The 20,956-nt window shown below is 40.9% G+C and overlaps 1 protein-coding gene across 2 annotated transcripts in view; it reads left to right on the top strand.

The window, feature by feature from the left end:
• Positions 1–20,956, top strand: part of RARB (retinoic acid receptor beta) — a 233,296-nt gene that overhangs the window by 123,720 nt on the left and 88,620 nt on the right. The gene's annotated exons all lie outside the window — the stretch shown is intronic.

The following is a 20,956-nucleotide window of genomic DNA, read 5'->3' as shown; positions in this document are numbered from 1 at the left end:
CAGTGGCTTCCTTGAACAGTGCCGATTCAAGCCCTGAGAAACAGCAAGAACCAGCCCTGTCCCAAGGACCACATTCTCTGCATTATCGAAGGATGCTTCGTTGTTCTGACACTGATTTAGACAAATGACGGTTATCTATCAAATTGTTTTAACTTACTCTTTGATACTTCAGTGAAGCATTAACTGTAGAAGTATGCTTGCTATCTTTGTATTACTAGGCATCTCAGTTGCCCTCTTTCTTCAGAGAGCTTAATCCACAAGGGAACGGAAAGAAATGTTCTTTTTTTTTTTAAAGATGTGTGATGGGAGCATCATGATACCTTAATGCTGAAATCAAAACATTTCCCTTATAATTAGAAACTGAAGCCAGTCGCTTAAAAAAAATCAGTACAAGTACTTTAAAAAATTGCCTCTTTAAAGAAAAAACAGAAATAAAGTTAAACGCAAAAATAATACACAGTTATTAAAATAGACCACCCATTTTTTAAAGTATTTCTTGTGGGTCCAAAAAGCATATCAGTTTAGCAGACTGTGAGAGAACTTCAGTAAAGTCTGGAGAAGTTAAGTTTGTTTTTTTTTAGCAAATTTTATATTGCAGTCTAAAGTCATACTAGACAATAAAATAGCTTAAACTCAGAACCTTGCCATTAATAGCAAGGGCTTTTTTGCAGCATCAAGCTTCATCTAGAAAAAAGGCTTTGAGCATTTACTGCTGATAAATTTGGTCAAGCATTAGTGCTCATTCGCTATGCTTTGTCATTAACTAGAACCAATCAAAATGTGTTGTCTTTGCTCTCAATAAGAAGCACAGGGGTCAGCCATCAGTGTGCAGCAAGTGTTAAATGTGTTCTTTTTCTTGGGGCTGGTGATAAAAGACAGGTTGGATTTTAGTACAAGGGGAGCTGGTCGAAGGACATATCAAAGTGAATAAATATATAGCGAAGTTCTTTCTGCTATTTACTTTTACAATTTTCCAATATTAACAGCTAATCTGTAATGCCTCTAAACTTCCAGATAGGTGTACACAAGCTGTGAATGTCAGTAGCATGTGATGTGTGTACACCTTACACTAAGTGTACTGCTTATAAATGTAAACGTGTGCATTCTGTAATGTGAATTTTGTACTGGAACAGAGGACAATTGGTGATTCCAACTGAAAGTATTTTCCCTTTTTATACTAAGTCCTTTGTAGTTTTGAGTAGTGTATTGAGAGCTGCCTCCCAAAGGTATTAAAAAGATTTTAGTTAGTTAGACCACCACATCATCCATCTGTAATGGCTGATGGAATCCTTGGTTTTAAATGTTTCTTTTATAGAAATGCAAAGTACAGGATGGTAAGGGAATAACTTGTACATTAACAATGTACATTTAGAAAAGAGCACAACATCAACCCTAAATGCCATCAACATTTCTATTGAGACTGTAGTGAATCAATCACTAAAATCCTTCCTCAAGAGTTCATCATGTCCTTAACTTTACCCCCTTAATTCTTCTGTGATTAAGTGTTTAGAAAGCAGTGCTGTATTCATTCGAAATTTCTTCATAGCTCATAGTGTTTGGCTTCAAACTGTGCTGAAAGATGAGTTGCAATCCAAGGAAAACAGTGATCTTAAAGAAACAGAGCAGAATGATGATGGATTGGAGTTTAAAGTATTACCAATAAGCTCTCTTCTTAACTCTGAAGAAATTAGGGCCAGTACTCCAAAATCAAGTGAATGGCTTTGAAGTAGAGAATTAATCTAACATCAAGATTACATAAATAAGTTATTTTATCTTAAAGAAAGATCTAGAGTTTTGTCTCACTCTTTCTTGGAAGGGTGACAAGAAAAAATAGAGGAATTAAAAACAACTTTTACAGACATTTTAATAGTTCATTACTACTAGGATGGCCCCTTGGATTTATTCAGCCTGATTAAAAATAAAGGGAAACAAATGCGGCTAATGGCTAAATTCCTTCCGTCTTTCAGTTGGTCTTCTAAGGAAATATGCAGCTATTCTGGTGGTGGTATCAGCTTTTCAACAGATATGACATAATAAATTTTTTGAAAGGGTACTGTACCTGGTTACCTTCACGTAAATAAAGAGTGCATTTAAGCCAATGTTAAGCATTTTAAATATCATCTCTTTTAACAAGTTGAGACACAATCACATGCTTAAATTTCTGCACTGAAATGAATGGGATTTATTACTGCTTGAGTTACAAAAACCGTATTTCCAAGTGAGCCTTTGTTAAATTAAAGTTGCAGGATAAAAGCCCTTATAAAGCATGCTATGCATGAAATCTACAATTGTAAAATTCATTGCTAAAGTGCAGGTTTGGTTTGTGATAGGGCTGGTTGAGTTTTTACTTTGTGTGGGCTCAAAGAAGCCCCATAACATCTGTTCTAATATACAGTTCAGGGCTTTATTATCTTTCCTATCTCAAGTCAGAATATAAAAACAAATACATTGAAGTGTATGACTTGAAATCTACATTCCTACGTATTGAATTGCAGCAGGTGTTGGTGGCAAGTTCTGTGCGTCTTCCGCAGAAGGTTTATTTTTTTAAATACCTTCACTTGGTTAAAAGTTTCTAACCAACTCCCCACTTAGCAATCAGTAAGAAACTTTTATTTGGTATAAATTTTCTTAAAAGAGACAATAGCACCCATTGTTTAATGGAAATGTAAACTAACTTAATGCATTTTCAGAGCAATCTGAATCTCTTGAATTTCCCTCTGTGACAAAGAATAATTTGTTTCTGCTGCGCTGTCTGCTTTTTGATGCCCTCCCCTTTTCAGAACACACACAGGCACATTTTTTTCCTAGAAAAACATGAAGTTAGAGTGGGTGTTCTTGAACTTCAGGTTTGATACAGCAGTCTCAGTTCATTTGTAAACTGTGACTAAATGCATACAGGCACCTCTGAGTTTTAGCATGGCATTGTGACGCGGGTGGCGTTACAATCAAGTTAGTGAGTATAAGGAGAGTCTGTTTTAGAACCTGAAGAATAGTCATCTTTACACTCATTTATGACATCCCACCAAAACAGAGTCTGTTTTCCAAGCTGTTTTTATCCTCAGTTGTCTTCAGAATAGGGTTGCCAGCCTGCCAAAGAGCTATCCAACATCTCTAATAATGAAATGTACCCGCCTTACAATGTAACAACTGTGTTGCTGATACTTCCATGTCTCTATTTTAGACAGCTGTTGAATTGAGTTCATGTTAACATCAGTGTCTTTGGTTCCATGGTAATGCTTAGTTTCTCTTTAACTTGATTCTGTGTGCTGAAGCAATATATTATGTGTGGGTGTGTAAAATTGCCGTCAAGTCGCAGCTGACATGGTCACCCCAGCGAGGGCCTTTCAATGCAAGCGAGAAGCAGAGGTGGTTTGCCCTTGCCTTCCTCTGCAGAACCTTTCTTGGTGGTCTCTCTTCCAGGTGCCGACCCTGCTTAGCTTCCAGGATCTAGCAAGATTGGGCTATACCATGCTGCCATCCTTCCCAATATGTTACGACATAAGTACAAAATGCCAGTAGAAAATTAGTGGAACATTGGAGTGCACATTTAAGATATTGTTCAGGATATTTGTCCAAGGAGTCGGCGTTGGTCTCAAGTACAGTCGTTCTCTTACCTCTTCATGAGACATTCAAAAAGTGGAATCCCTAGAAGTATTCATATAAATTGGTTTCAAAGAGGATTTCAGCTTCTGATAGGAAAATTAGAAACGAAAAAGTCTTGGAATGTCCAATGGTTATTATAACAGAATGAGAGCCAGAATCTGGAAATGTTAGATAGGTTAAGTTTGAGACTCTAAGTGGTGTAGATTTGTGTTATGTGATGAAGAAGGATGTCCCACCTTCTGTTTTTTGTTTAGAATCTTACTGGCTAGTCCTGAGCAAGTTCAGCCAATCACAGATACCCCTGCGGGTGTAGAATCTTCACAGACTGTATGGAAACTGGCATTCAGTCCCGTGCAGCAGTTAAGGACGGCAATATGCCAGTCTTTGTGCTGTGTTTTATTCTTAGTGTTCCCTGGCATTGCAGGAAGAGAAGTCGTAATACAGCTAACAATGCATACATTCAGATAGCACAAAAACAGCCCAAGCAATGCAGAGATACAAGCAGGACTTAGAGGCAAACTATGTGATACATTTTTTCACCTCTTTATTTTAATTTTATTTATTTGATTTGATTTCTATCCCTCATCTTTCCCGGCAAAGGCCCAGAGCAGGTTTACACTAGTTTGCCCATATTTCCCACAACCACACAGCAGCTGTGGAGAACTGCTTCTTTAAAAAAGAAAAGAAAAAAAGAGCCCAGATGGTCTTGGAATGGCACCATGGGGGGGAGGGGCTGCTGCATCCTCCCCAAGCAGTTTTCTCACACACAAAAAAAAAAACTCTGCAAGGAGGAGATATTTTGTGAAGCAGCAAAATAAGCAAAAAAACAAAATAAAAAAAAAACAGGAAAACGGCAGGGGAGGGGAAGCAGGAGCCCTTCCTGCTCCTGCGGTGCCGTTCCATCCAGTTTGAGCTCTCCTTTTTTAAAAGAAGCAGTACCCCCGCAGCTGCTGTGTGACTGCAGAGAACATGGGCAAACTAGTGTAAATGAGTGAAGAAGTGTATTGTGTAGTTTGCCTCTTACTTTGTGCTTTTGGAAAATGTGTGCCTATTAGTAAACACACTCCCATGGCTCTGGGCAGCCTATTTAGTGATTATTGGAGCGGTGGATTCTGATCTGGAGAACCAGGTTTGATTGCCCACTCCTCCACGTGAGCGGCAGACGCTAATCTGGTGAACTGGATTTGTTTCCCCACTCCTACACATGAAGCCAGCTGGGTGTCCTTGGGCTAGTCACAGCTCTCTTAGAGCTCTCTCAGCCCCACCTACGTCATGGGGTGTCTGTTGTGGGGAGGGGAAGGGAAGGTGATTGTAAGCTGGTTTGAGTCTCCCTTAAGTGGTAGAGAAAGTCGGCATATAAAAACCAACTCTTCTTCTTCTTGTGAAGAACCTGTGAAAACAGGTTCATGGATTTGGAACGGTGATTTGTAAGTAGCAGAAAATGAAATCCTGCCCAGGCAAATACATCTTGATTTGCTGCAGCCTGTCTTTTGGGGTACCATATTTATTCCAACCACTTGAAAGTGTTACTTTCAAAGTACTTCAGTTCTTTAGGGATACACCATCTTTATATGCTAAGAATTTGCCTACATATAGCCTGGCCTGTATAAGCATTTGCATAGAAAAAGTGCCCTTAAGACAAATGGAATGAATAATACTGCCTGTTTAAGACGAGATCAACAAAACGCCCCTTAGCATAGTCTTGGGAATAAATGTAGATGCTGTCCAAGTCTGAAATTCCCTGAGGATCAGCTAAATTCTTCAAATTCAGATCCAGGCAACATGCCATATAGCTGTGGCAGTCCAGTATTCTGGACAAGGCAGGACTTCAGATGGTGCAGCAAGTATCTTCATAAACCAAGGTGCAGACATTTCATTAATGAAAGTCAAAAATCCAGCAAATGGTAACTCTCCAGTGGCGGGTGATGGATGCTTTCCCAGGGAGGTGTCTCTGGTAATCTTGTCCTTTATTTGTAATCCAATACATATCTGCCTTTAAAGCAGGTTAGAAAAAATTTAAACGAAAGAGTAAGAGAAAAAGCTATCAGGCAAAACCTTGTCTATAGGAGTCCATTTGAATATTATCCAGCGTGAGAAGAAAAACTGCAGGAATATTGCCAAGCTAAGCTGAAAATCAGTCAATTAAAATAAAATTAAAGTTCCACATGCTGCTTCCATGCCAATTATGGTGCTTTTACAATCACATTTTCCCTAATGCTTTTAGGGAAAGGATATCTTGCTGCACAAAAGGCTGGAATGAAAAGTGTTTCGGAAGGGACAAGGGAAGATCACCTAATTCTGTTCAAATTTATAGGGGCAATCATGTATATTAGACTTGGCTTTTTGTGTTACTGTACTGTTTTGTATCATTGTAAAATATTCAGCCTTCTGGATTTTCCTTAAGCCAAATAGAATCTTCTAGTTTCCTGGTCACTGTTGTAAATCCCAGATAGCAAAATGGAAGGGATGTCCTTTTTGCAGCTCCACATACCTAGTTTACAAGTGGTTCTGGCAGCCAAGCAGCCACTCTAAATATCTGAACAATAATGTTTATTCTTGAGCATCACTCTTATTTTAGGCAGGAATATTTTTACCACACCCAAATACCTTCTTTTCCCATATAGCATGAATTTTCAGGGCATAATTCCCTTTGAGGACTAGGAACCAAATTCAGAACTGATGAAAAGGAGAGAGTGTTCGGGGAACAAAATTTCAGAACTCGGGACACCCTACAGCACCGTAGAAAAGGGAAAGTTATATGTTTAGGTTAGGTTCTGCTGGCTCCGGTCAACCTGCATGAGACCCTGGAATTCCACGGGTTGGATACAGCAGAAAGTTTCCATTGATGAAAGAAGTGGGCAACATTTACCAATTCCCTCCTACCACTGCAGACCTCCAACTCTCCTCTCATGCTATTTGTCAGGATCTGCTGTTCCCAGAAGGAGAATTTCAGTGGGCAGGCTCAGGGGGATGGGGAGAGAGAAAAGACAGTCCTGCCCCCTTCCGTCAGCAATTTTCTGTGGGATTCAAGCCCATGATTGAAACGCCAGGCATGTTATATAGCTATTTAAAGCAGCTATGGAGCACCCTATGTGGATGGAGGCTGCAGCCTGGAAAAATGGCCATTGCCTCCCCCCTCCCCACAAGTTGTGCAAGTATAACAATATAGCAAAAGATGAAAAAATAGCATCACTTGCAATGGCAAAGAAGTTCAAATGGGGTATTTGTAACTAGACCATGTTTGGTTACTGGCAAAAAATAAAGTATTAGTTGTTGGCATAGAGGGCTTCTATACAGAAAAAAGTTGTTCCTGAGTGCAGCAGATAATAGGATGGCTCAAAGTGAAAGTAGCCAAGCATAAGGAGTGTCTATTTGCTTCCTGATGAACAAAATTTACAGCTATATCAAGTGTTTGGAAGCGGAGGTGGACTCACTTCTGTATCGTTGATTGATGGCGAAATGCTAAAATCAGGTGAATCTTCTGTATGGTAAGGAATGGAGCATTTTGGCCTCTTTGTGCAGTTTTATTTACAGCAACAAACAGTGTCAGTGGCATGTTTTTTCTTGTTACTCCTATAATTCAAAATATCAAATTATTCAAAATAATTATCTCCTTATAAGTGTTCATAATGCCTTTTGCATCAAGAGGCCCTACTTGCAGAATCCCAATGGTAATTGAAGGCATACTGGCAATACTGGAGATATTTGGCCCACTGCTGCTTCTTCCTTGGATAGGATGTGTATAGAAGCCTTTGTGGGTATGTAAACACTTCTTGATGCTCCACATCAGCTCATACCAGGAAGGCACTGGTAGAGCATCTGTTTTGAACATGTAAAGTCCTAGGTTCAGTCCTTGGAATCTTCAGTTAAAAGGCTTGGGTAGTAGGTGATTTAAAAGTCTTTAACATGAGACCCTAGGAAGGCCACCACTAGCCAGAATAGACAATGCCGACCCTGTTAGATTCGAGTTCAACAAGACCATTAAGATTTTGGGGTTATAAGCTTTCAAGAGTCAGTGCTCCCTTCTTCAGTTAAGGGAGGCACTGACTCTTAGGGCGAAAACGCATGGTCGCTTTATACTCCTTTAATCCCTGTTTCAACCAGGATTCAGCCAGGATCGAACGCATGCGTTTCACCTAATGTGCGTTCGATCCTGGCTAAAACAGGGATTAAAGGAGGATAAAGCGACCACCATGCGTTTTCGCCCTTAGAAGCTTATACTCCCAAAATCTTGTTGTTCTCTAAGGTGCTACTGGACTTAAATCTAGCTGTTCTACTGCAGACAAACATGGCTACCCCTCTGAATATTGACCCTGATATTCCAAGTAGTATTAGGCAGTTTCGTGTGTGTGTGTGTGGGGGGGTAAACAATATGATGCATGAACTGTACTAGTGATGTATCTTTTGTAGCTGTTTGTTTCATAACATCACTAGGAACATAAGAACTAACTTCTGTCTTCATTTGAATAGGATTCCAGTGGACTATACAGTTTTCGAATGTTTGTCTCTGCGCTTTAATTCGTTTGCTTATTTTGTAGGCTCAATACTTCTTTGCTACTGTTCACCTGCTTTCATGACCTATTGTATACACGATTGCTCTGCAAGCTTTTCCCACCTTTGCTACTCTTTTGTCAGTGCCGTGTGGATTGTGATCTATCTTTCTGATGTGTGAAAAGAAGCAGAAGTATATTTATTGTATTTATTTTATTTTTGTTTAAAATATTCATATCCTTTCCGCATTTAGAGCAATCACTTCAGAGGAAAGGGGTATGAAGTGTCACAAAGTACTTTAGAGCATTTTGTATTAACGCGTGATATAAACTTGGAGCCAAGAATGGAGCAGAATTCACAGAAAAGCATTTTCTGCCCCCTCCCACCCAATTTGAGTCCCTTGGAAATGGCAGGGAATATGGTGTGGGGAGACTGTAGTTTAAGAATGGAAACTGCTGTCCTTGGATATGCTTCTGCTCACTTCATACAAGAGTTCGTGCAAAAGTATTAATATTTCTGTTTGTCCTTCTAGCTGCAGCCACCCAGACTGCTTTCCTCGGTTCCTCAGGTCATCCAACCTTAGGGTCAGGGTTGCGGTTTTTTTGTGGGGGGACGGGACTCAGGAGGCTCCAGTGGGAAGAGAAAGGCTACAGTTAAATTCATAGATCATAGGACCAAAATTGTAGAAGGCTTAGGGAAGGATTTATCATGTTTAATGAAGGTAATAAGATCTGGGTTTTGGATGGGTGGACAACCAGGTATGGTGTTGTTTTGAAGTGGCTGTTGGGTGCTACATTGTGCTGTATATGCACTTTACATTGTAACATGTGGCTAAGTATGCAATGCCAGAAATTGCTACTGAATTTTACCATTTCTTCATTTTTATGAAGAAGTTTTTACCCTGCCAGAAAATATTTTTGTTAGTCTTTAAGGTGCTACTGGACTCTTGCTCTTTTCTACTACTGCAGACAGACTAACACGGCTACCCACTGTGAATTATCTTCATTTTTATGGAATCTAATTATGTGCATCAACACACAGAGCCATTCTATGAATAAAAATTGGGTGGGGTCAGTGTATTGCACTGATATATACAGCCTGAACTATAATCACAATTTTTTTCTGAACAACCAAGACTGAAAAATTTAAACACAGTTCCCTGAATTTTATTCAACTTTGCTCATAAATATATATTTTATTCTCTTGAAATATGACAGCTTCTGGGACTGGATTACCTTTGTTTCTTCATCAAAGTCCATAATTATAAGAGGTTACTTTTCTTTGAGCTATTTCAGCTTCAAAAGATTTTGAGGGCCTAGTCTATTAGAAAGCTTCCGGGTATAATTAGCTAAAATGGAAATGGATGCAAGTGAAATTTAGTTCCTGATGTTTTAATTTAGTGCTACAGTGTTTTAGAAGAGTAGAATTCTTAAAAGCAAAAGTAATTATTTCATTATGGTCCTCAAAACGCCTTCATTGGCCTTAATTGACAAGAAACTGCAAACGGAGTCATACATTTTAGTTAGACTTTTCTATGCATCAGATAAATAACAAGTAATTGATGAAAGAGAAGTCCTTCTGATTGGTTGGTTTCACATGGAGTTCTGGTTAACAATTTAATAATAAAACCTTTTTCATACCACTTTGCATTTTAATTATCTAGAATTATTACTGTAGCAAAGCAACTGAAGTACTGCTGTTTTCCACATGTTACATTAAATTGACATCTAATTTATATACACCGGAAGCTAAAGCAGAGTATCTTTATGTGGGTGTCATGTTAGAAAACTTGCTAGTCCTTTTAATAGGAATAAGTGATCTTGTTTAGAGCCAATTTGGGGTCCCTTCCATTATCAGTTGCAAAATTTCATAATTGCATTTTGTATGGAGAAAAATGAAAACAGTGCATACAAGTAATTCCTTGTTCTCACAGGCAAGGAGAAAATCCGTGCCCAGTGCATCCAGTGGAGTGGCTGCTGTCACTTGCCTTGAGTGCATGGCAAGGCATGGGCTGGAAGGGGTCTTTCTTACTGCCGTTGCTGGTACTGGCGTTTAAAACCAGAGGCTAGTGCAGGCACAGAGAAGCCTCTGAAGAGGTTGTGCCTCGTTAGGAGACGCTAACCTCTGAATATGCCCATGGATTACAACACTGCTAATTTCTATTTGTTCCACTTCCAAAAATGGATGCTGGTACTGGCTATTAAAACCCCAGGCTAGTACAGGCACGGAGAAGCCTCTGAAGTGGTTTTGTCTTGATAATGGCTTGTTTTATTATAGCTTCCTTTTAAATCTGAGGTGATTTTAATTGTAAGCCACTTTGAGCAGGACTCTGAAGAGGCAGCATAGAAATATCCTAAATTAATAAACAAGAAAGGCTTACCTTTGAACATGCCCACAGATTATAACATTGCTAATTTCTATTTTTTCCACTTTCAATAATGGAACCAATACATAGGGTTTATCGGTATTATGAAAAGACTGTTGGGTACAGAACCCTGACCTGGATTGCCCCAGGCCATCCCAATCTTGTCAGATCTCGGAAGCTAAGCAGGGTCGGCTGGTATTTGGATGGGGGCCTCTAAGGAATACCAGGGTGGTGATGTGGAGGCAGGCAATGGCAAACCACCTCTGAACACCTCTTGCCTTGAAAACCCCACCAGGGTCACTATAAGTCAGATTTGACTTGATGGCAAAAAAAACCACACACAAAAAACTGGGCCACTGCAGAATTGAAGTTGATCTGACCAGCATTTGATCTGCACTACTGCATTAAAAACACTGAGAATAAGTATAGGCACCAGTGGAAGTTGAGTAATTGCTGGCAGCAGGGAGCAGTTTAAAAAGCCACCGCCCACTCTCCTGGGATGCTGAGATGCATGAAGGAATGGACAGCCTGCTGGGGGAAAAAGGGGCAAACGCGCCAGATCAGCTGGCTGCGCCCTCGGCCCTCCAAGTGACAGCAGCAGCAGAGAGCAGTGGGAGGGAGAGCGAAGGGGGCAAGGAGGGGCATAAGAAGGAGGAAGGATCCTCGCCCCCAGAGGGACAGGCCATTTTTAAATGGCTGAGACTGTACAAGGAGGAAATGGGGATGGAGGGAAGAAAAGGGGGGGCTGGCTGCTCAGCCCCCTGGCAGGCCCAAAGGACACTGGGAAGGACAAAGGGAAGGAGGGGAATGAGAGGAACAGATGGAAGGAATGGAAGGAGTGGAATTGGGGCCGGAAATGGAAAAGGGGGGGGGAGAGATGCACATTGCATGGGAAAAGCCCATAGGAGCAAAAGAGATGGAAAGAGAGGGGGAAGAGATGCACATTGCATGGGAAAAGCCCATAGGAGCAAAAGAGATGGAAAGGGAGGGGGAAGAGATGCACATTGCATGGGAAAAGCCCATAGGAGCAAAAGAGATGGAAAGGGGGGGGGAGAGATGCACATTGCATGGGAAAAGCCCATAGGCGGACAGGAAGAGGCAGAAGGGGACGGAAAAAAGGGGGGACTCGCCACAGATGGACGAGAGCATGGAAAGGAGTGGGGACATGATCCCAGACACGACACGGGTGGCTGGGCAGCAGGGGAGGGACTGGCATGGGAGACGGGGCTGCTGTTGTGAGCGCGAGCTGCACATTTCGTGGCACTGGAAGTGGCGGGTCCCCTCGATCTGTCCAGACCTCGGGGACTCCCGGGAGAGTGGGCGGTGGATCTTTAAACTGCTTAGCGCGGAGCAGTTTAAAGGGTCACCCCTGCCCCCTTGCCGGGTCTCCCGACGGCCAGCTGGGAGGCGGGTGGCTGGGTGCGTGCACGTCGGGACGGCATGAGCCGGCATTCCCCGCCCCCACAGCCAGCTGGGAGGCAGGCGGCCGCACAGAGCCGCATTCACTCAATAAGACGCACAGACATTTCCCCTCACTTTTGAGGAGGAAAAAAGTGCCTCTTATGGAGCGAAAAATACGGTAAGTGATATTGCTGGGGAAAGCTGGCTGGATCCACCACTTTACTTTTTAGACAAAACCTTTCAGCCAACTTTATTGCAAACTTTATTGTAAGAATGTTATTGAAAGAATATTTTTTACAAAGATTTGTTGGCTCTAAAATGTTAGCAGGTCCTTTTTATGGTTATACATTCTGTTGTGTTTGATTTTTGTAGAGAAAACCCCCCCAAACATAATTCGAATCGCTCATTTTAGGAGTGTACAGAGCACTAATTATTATTGATTTTAAATCTCACAACCATTACAAGTTACTGTGATGAGTGGCAGATAAAAAGTAATAATCCATGGAGTTCTGGAAGTGTTTCATGTTTGTCTGTAGTACTTTGCATGATCAATATTAACGGCCCCATTGAAACTAACTGCTGTATCAAATAACAGTAAATCAGATGAATGTGCGTACAGATTATTTATTGAAAGCTTTAATTGTTCACTGGGGTCCTGCTTATCTGAGTAAACAATAGAACTCAGTGAATGGACAAACTGGTTTGTAAATACAAGGAACAGCCTTAAAACACCCTGGTGACTAACCACAAAGTGAAACAAAAAAAATGCAGTTCACATTCGATAGGGATAGCAGGGATAGTGATGGCAACAGCATGAATAGTATTAGCCTTCATCTCTTTTTCCTTGAGTAGAAGAAGAAGAAGAGGAGGAGGAGTTGGTTTTTATATACTGACTTTCTCAAACCGGCTTACAATCACCTTCCCTTGCCCTCCCCACAATGATAATGGTGTCAATTCTAGATCTCAGATAAAGAAGTTTACCTGGAAGACAGATTTTCACTGAGATTTTAGGTGGAGGAAGAGGAAGAAGAGTTGGTTTTTATATGACAAATTTCTCTACCACTTAGGGAAGAATCAAACAGGCTTACAATCACCTTCCCTTCCCCACAACAGACACCCTGTGAGGTAGGTGGGGCTGAGAAAGTGTGACTTGCCCAATGTCACTCAGCTGGCTTCATGTGGAGGAGTGGGGAAACAAATCCAGTTCACCAGATTAGCGTCCACCACTCATGTGGAGGAGTGGGGAATCAAACCTGGTTCTCCAGATCAGAGTCCACCATTCCAAACCACCACTCTTAACCACTATACCACACTGCTCCCAGTTATCTGTTTCTGCTAAGGTTATCTGTTTCCTAAACCACTGCGGGAAATCAGCAGGGTGGATCCAAGTATCCTCCAAGGAGCCTTCCTCCAACCTAGGAAGCTCCGATGGAAGGGCCACAAGTTTGAGGAGGGCTCCTTAGTCCAGTGGAAGGTTTCAAGCTTTATTCAATGGAGTGGTAGGAAAGGGGTGGGGTGGGCATCCAGGTGGTACTCATTTACCTGCCAAGTACTAAGGAGAGTTTTACAACTCCTCTGCTCTCTTGGCTGGCTGAAGGGATGCAAATGTGTGATAAAAGTCTTGGTAGGATACTGCAAATGACCAGTTTCGCCAGTGATTAGATGCACAACATGCTGAGTTACTGACCTGGTTTCTTAGTTCTGAAAGTACTTTTATATGGCTGCTTATTTGTTTAAAAAGTACAGAGCAAAATGTCTCTGCACATTGACTTTGTTACCGTGACTATGCTTAAAATTCCTAATATGTTCTGTGAACCACCATGGGCATCCTTGCTAGGGTATGAAATTTCTTTTTCATTCTTTGAAAGAAAGAGGAAGTTTCTTATCTAGGCTTGCTGACCTCCAGGAGCCTGGGAGATCTCCCAGAATTACAACCGATCTCCGGGCTACAGAGATCACTTCCCCTGGAAGAAAGGCTGCTTTGTATGGTGGACCATATGGCATTTTGCCCTGCTGAATTCCCTCCCCTCTCCAAACCACCGCCTCCCCAGGTGCATTTTTGCCATGATTAGGGTTAGCATGCAACTTTCAAAGCTGTGCATATTACATACTTTTTAGGACTTTCCTGTTGGCAGCTCCCCTCCTAATGAGCTCCCAAACTTAATTTGAACTACCCTGAATTCATATAACACTGTGTTGGTCTGGTATGGAGGAGCCAACAGGAAATTTCCAGCGCCAATCCTAAGGATTCTTTGCTGAGAGTAAGACCTATTGAGTAGAATTCTGAGTAGACCTGCTTAGGATTGCTGTCTTACTGAACACAACACACGCACATCAAAAGCAGTTTCCTGATTGACATCACCACCCGTGCACATGAAGCTGCAGTTTTACCTCAAAAATAATTCTGATAGTAACATTCTGAAAAACAGCTTGCAATTGCTATGGCACATTCACTCCTCTTGATGACGCTCAGAATCTGTACCAGTTGCAGTGACTGTCAGCCACTTTGGTCTGTCATGCCTGTTCCAAAGAAGAGATATGGCCAATTAGTTAAGCAATTGCCTAATGCACTGCTACGAAGTACTAACGAAATCTAAATCCTGCAGAGAACACCTCAGAGCAAGTTTCCCAACAATGAGCTCCTGTCTCATATTGCTGTTGCCCATTTCTTTGTAAATGAAAACTATTTGCCAAGGAATGAACAGCCTACAGATTTTTTGTTGTTGCAGAAATTAACCAGCTGGAACTTAGATATTAGTTAGAATGGATACTAGTCATGCTGCATACCTATTCTCTCTAGTATCAGAGGAGCATGCCTATTATTTTGGGTGTGGTGGAACACAGGTAGGATGGTGCTGCTGCAGTCGTCTTGTTTGTGGCTTCCTAGAGGCACCTGGTTGGCCACTGTGTGAACAGACTGCTGGACTTGATGGGCCTTGGTCTGATCCAGCAGGGCCTTTCTTATGTTCTTAAAATGGAAGGAGAAAACACAACAATGGCAAAATTAAAAATAAAATAGACAGTGACTCCTATTGCTAACTGTGGAGTACTGATATTGCTTATTGTAGTAAGATTGATATGTTCATTGTTTTAATCCAGGGAGAAAGATGTAAGCTGTCTCTTTTTTTAATAATCTTTTACCCATAAATATCTCCGTTATATTTTCTAATGACCCTCTCAAATGGGCATGCAAAGACAGGTATCTAAATCAATTAATATCATACGTCGGTGCATCTGGAATCTCAATTAATTGGGATGATGTGTAATTATCAGAGAATGTGATACTAACCTTGAAATATTTCTGACCATTAAGTCAGCGCATTAATTTCAGGATTTAACAATGCTGCAGAGTTTCAAATTCCTTTAATTAAAAAGTCACAAAAAATGACATGTGAAATAACACTTGACAAGTCAGTTTTACTTTACTTAATTGGAAAACTGAAATTTTTTGTCTGTCTACATGGTATCAAACAACTGAGTAATGGATTAAAGGTATTTAACCTCCCATATTTTCTCTGGCTGTATGCCAGGATACAAAGTGCAAGAAATAACCTTACAGAAAGAGTCCATATGAAGAAATTTAGAACATATTTATGGCAGCTGTGTTAGCAACTGACATGCAGTCATTTTAGAGCAGCTTCCAAATGAGAGATTTGCTATGAATGACAACCATTAAGATACAGAAATTCTGAAGAAGAAAAGAGGAAACTTGTGAAAACAAACTCACTTGAGTATAGGATCTTTTAGTGTATAGTAATAGTAGAAAATCCATTTATTTTGCAGCTTGGAGATTTGTTGTTGCCAGCTTCTGCTCAACAGACACGGGGCTTTTCTGCACTCTCAGCTTACTCCTGATTTTCTTGGCAGCTGATCCACAAGCACTGGAATCGGTTTGGGCATGGTTCTTCCGCACATTTGCCCTCCCTCTGCATTTTCACAGTTGTAGAGTCAGTTTATTTTATTCTGCATGTTCCTTAAATAATCAGGATTTTCTGGGGAGGATGCTGTTATCATCTGTGGTATCACAGCAATACCCTCCTCTTGCAACAGGAGCATCAGAGGGCAATCTGTCTCATGACAGAGGAGGAAAAATAAATAATAGCACGAATTGGGTGGGGAATCTCTTGGAAAGTTCCATCTGCATTAAAAAATGTACGTATTTCAGTCTCTTTTCCTGTTAGGCATTTTCAGTAAATGCCAGCTATGATATGCATGCTCTGTTGCCACACGTTAAGGATCAGGGATATATTTGTGAAATCAAAACAAGAACGTCAGCTATCAACATATATTTAGTAAATGCACTAAAATAACAACAAACATCAGAAATAAACATGATGCACAAAATGTTATTACAATGGCTTTTATATTGGTTTGTGTTTGTCTCCTCTTGTATACCCTACTTTGCTTTGATCTCTATACTAGACTACTGTTGGAAGACCACTCCAAATCTTCAGTGGGTTCAAAATAGGTCACTGGTCTACTAACTGGAACAAGTTGATATGATTATATAGCATTGATGTAGAAACAATTGCTCTGGCTACCGGTTGGCTGATGGGTTAAATTCAGGGTGCTGGTTGTTATCTTTAAAACCCTTCATAATGCGGGGTTCGTGTATCTTTAAGGAGTGCCTTTCCTGATAATAATTCATGAGTACCGTTGGGTATGTTCAACAATCATTTCCTCATCTTGGGTAGTTCATTTCACTTTGGTGAGAAAGAGGGCTTTCTCAGTGGCTACATCCCTTTTATGGAATAATGCCTGACTGTGTGTCAGATTTCACAACTCTCTAGCCGTCAAGTTTGCTTATTCTAGAAGGTCTTGTCTTGAGAATGAGGACTTTTAAAAATATTGATGGTTTTTGAATTTTGGGATTTCTGTTACTGTTAAATTATGTTTGTGATAATTTAGATTTTGTGAGGGCAATTTATTGAATTCTGTAGATACAATATCAGATTGCAGGAGCCCAATAGGCTCAGGTGACACTGGCTTTGAATCACTGCCAGCTAGTATACATAACTCAGTCCAGAGAGAAGTGTCTGTGAAGGTACAAGTTCCTATAAAAGAAAATTAAAAAGAGAATTCCTTGTACCCATGGAGGGTGGGCAGGAGATGAAAAATGGGAGGGAGGCACAGAACCAGTCAAACAGCCTGTGTTTTGGGATCTCAGAGGGAATCTTTCACTGTGGGTCTATTTTGCCCTAACCTGGATGGCCCAATTTCGCTCGATCTTGGAAGCTAAGTATGGTTGTCCCTGGTTAGTATTTAGATGAGAGACCACTAGGGCTGTAGATACAATATCAGATATAGTTTTTGTTGTTAGCTGTCCTGAGACTATCAGAAAGGCAGAATGAAAGTGTTTTAAATAAACCATTTGTTTTAAATAAACAGTACATTTCTGGGTTTGGCTTGTAGCCAAGAGGATTCAATTCTGACCAGGCTACTAAAATTCTGGCTAGCTAGCATCCTTAGGCCTGTGCCTCTCCAATGATTGCTTGGGTATGTTTCTTCATATTTTGTTATTGAGTCAAGTCAAGTTGTCATTATTCCCATTCAGAGCTGTATGCTGTTATAGGAGAAGCTGGGACAGACAGTTTAACTGATAAATGGGCCAGAAGATTTCTAGCAGTTTAACTGGAGAACAGGCCATAAGGTCTCTTCCTGAACAAGAGATTCTGGATCTTAAATAAGGGGTGTGTTGATGTGTAACCTAAACCACTAGAGGTGTGGAGAGCCCTTACTCAGTTCTGTTGAAATCAGATGACCCCATGATGCACTTAACAAAAGCATTCTTGACTATCTGGAATATTTCCCACTATTTGGCCAATAATGGCTAGTCATTTGACTAGTACACCTGCCTTACTACAACCAACTGGATTAAAAGACAGCAATGGTTAAGTGGTGCTGAAAGAAGTGAGGGCACCCCCCACCCCCGAAACACTATACTGGAAAGAACCGCATTGAAAGGACACAGACATTTGTTCAGTATGTTGGGTAACTGGAAGGGGGGATAGCTTGTTTGCATTTAATGTGCTACTAGAGAATATTCAGTGTGCCCCTTCTAGCAGGAGTGTTTGGAGACTTCTATATATAAAAGTATGGCTAGGCTGCAAACTGAAGTGCCTCTGCTTAAAAATGCATAAGCCATTAAAATTTTTGAAGGTAAACAAATGGCAGAATTTCGATGAGTTTGCATCCATAGTTATTACTATCACAACATAGAGTGGACAACTTTAGCACATCAGCATGTTAGTAAGGTATTTGTTTTTGGTTTCTTTGTTTTCTGACTCAACTAGAATGATACAGGCAAGTGTTACAAAAAGATATACTCCTATAACAGGGCCAGGGTCAATATTCACATTAGCTCTAGTGGCTCTTGATACATGATTCCAGTGGCTAATGTTACAGCATTGCAATTGGAACATAGCAATATCTAGACGAAAGAAAGAGCATTAGGGAAGAGGATCTAGCTTTTACGGCAGTCTTTGCAGGTGTAAATAGGGAATGGATAGCATAGTACTAAATACATTTTTAAAGTTGGAAGGGGTTGATTTGGAATATAAACTAAAAATGTTTCAAGCAAGAAGCTTCCATTTTAACCACTTTTAAAGCATCTTATTGCACTGTGACCTTTTTTGGGGGGAAAGTAAGTTATATTTGTCTTCTGCAAATGTGATATTCAGCTTGAACACATGAAGTACTTAAGAACATAAGAAAAGCCATGCTGGATCAGACCAAGGCCCATCAAGTCCAGCCGTCTGTTCACACAGTGGCCAACCAGGTGCCTCTAGGAAGCCCACAAATAAGACGACTGCAGCAGCATCCTCCCAGTGTTCCATGGCACATGCCAGTGTTCCATAAAATACACATGCTCCTCTGATACTGAAGAGAAAGTTGCCTTTTACTGAGTTAGGCTATTAAGTCTATCAAGGTCACTGTTGTCCATTCTGGCCAGCAGTGGCTCTCTATGCTCTCAAGTAGAGACCCGTCCCCCCACATCACTTACTACCTCATCCTTTTAACTGGAAATGCAGAGTTACTACAGTCTAGGACATTGGTCATTTATGCACAGTCGCTTTAACCTCCTTTATTCCCGTTTCAGCCAGGATCAAATTTTTAGTGTGCACAATACCTCATTCCTTAGAAGCTCAACGCTGTTTCAATGCAAAACGAACCCAGCTTTTCCCATTCCTCTTCTGGCCCAAATTAAACTGTTCATCTCCGGCTCATTCCGGAGATTAGCACACAGTTTCATCCCTGATCATTCAAGCCAATGCATACAGTTTCCCCCAACCCGGGTTACTTTAATGTGCGATGAACCCAGGTCCAAGCAAGGAGATCCAATCCATGCATAAAAGACCATTGAGTTCATTGAGTTTTGTCTAAACTACAACAACTGTACATAGTACTGCAGTCTGGAAGAGGACATTGTTGAAAACTTGCCAGTTCTATTGACTGGGTTTTCTAAATAGTACTCTGTACCACTTCCCAATTCCTATCCAGAGTACGACCTGGGGCACCAGGATGCTCCGTGTGACATTCCCTCCTAAAGCGTTTCTTATAAAAACTATTGATAGCCAGAGCAATAAGCCATTCAGGCAAGATGTATCTTGATCTCTCCTGTTTTCTTTTGGCAAGCTATAATATGGTCAAAATGGATTTAGCCATTGAAGTGGAGAATTCTGGCTCATTCCAGATGGTTGAACTTTTGAGATTCTCCAAGCCCTGCAGTGCTGTTACTTTAAGGACACGTTCACATGCTAGACTTCACATGGTTTGATGCTATGTGCCTGTGTACCTTGCAGGATCTAACCACTTGTTCTAGCACTGTACTTAATGTTGGTGGCTCTCTTTCACACACATCTAATGATTAAATTCACATATAAACCCTGGAAGATGCATGGCTCTTTTTTAACATGAATTTATTATTATCATAAAAATGATCTGGGGAGTACTGTGGAGAAAGCACAGTGTTTCTCTGCATAGTTGTGTTTGGGTCTACCAAGTCACATCACATGGCCCAAATGCCTATCTGAAATTCTGGCTTTGAGTACATTAGAAAACGTTGCCATTAAAAGAGACGCAAAGAAGACCAATTCAAGAGAGGAGAAGGCAGCAAAGATTGATTGTTTAATAATGCTTTGTAATTGCAGTTTTTGGCACTTCTCTACATGAGTGGGAAATATGTCCCAACATTTGACCCATCCTGGGTCTGTTATTTGGAACTTGAAAGGATGGGATGGAACAGGAAAAGATGCATTACCCCTGGGCTGTAATTTCCTCTGAAGCAGCAGGAGTAATCTTACGTTCTGTGTGCATGTTTTCACATTATTACAGACACTCACAATGGTGGGTCATTGATTATTATTGTAAGTTATTTAGATTTGTTTATACCCACCTTTCTACTCCTCAGACCTCTGGAGCTTACAGGAAGAAATAGCAACAACCCCTTAAAACACAATGAAATCAAGAAAGACATTAAAAGCAAGTCAATATTGAAAGCAGGAAAAAAAACATAAAACCAAATAAGAACACAGTTACAACTCCAATCTAAAACGATCAAATTAAAAGGAGCAACATTAGATAAAGCTAGCATTAAAAGCAGCTAATCACAACATAGCCACAATTTAAAGAGATCTTATGTCGACAAAAACCTCAGCTGGTTTCAAATCCACGCAGAATAGAAATGTTTTTAAATGACCTTAGCAGATAACTGCATAGGGGCGGAGAGATCATAACCTGGGAATAGGGTTGCCAACTTTCAGGTGGTGGCTGGAGATCCCCTGCTATTACAACTGATCTCCAGGTGACAGCGATCAGTTCACCTGGAGAAAATGGCTGCTTTGGAAGGTGGACTCTGGCATTATACCCCACTGAATTCCCTCCCCTCACCAAACTCTACCCTCCTCAGGCTCCACCCCTAAATTATTCAGGTATTTCCCAACCCCGAGAGACAATTCTATCTGAGAATGACAGCTTGCAAAAATTCCTGTAATGAGTGCCAGCGTTTCAGCTCAGAAACACCCTAATAATAAACTGGTTTCATGTTCTATACAGAGCCCCATTGGTGGAGATGTCCCTTGAAACAGGGCCTACAAA

Source organism: Euleptes europaea, chromosome 11 (assembly GCF_029931775.1).
Source record: "Euleptes europaea isolate rEulEur1 chromosome 11, rEulEur1.hap1, whole genome shotgun sequence".
Lineage (NCBI taxonomy): Eukaryota > Metazoa > Chordata > Lepidosauria > Squamata > Sphaerodactylidae > Euleptes > Euleptes europaea.
This window is presented reverse-complemented; position numbering and strand designations above follow the sequence as displayed.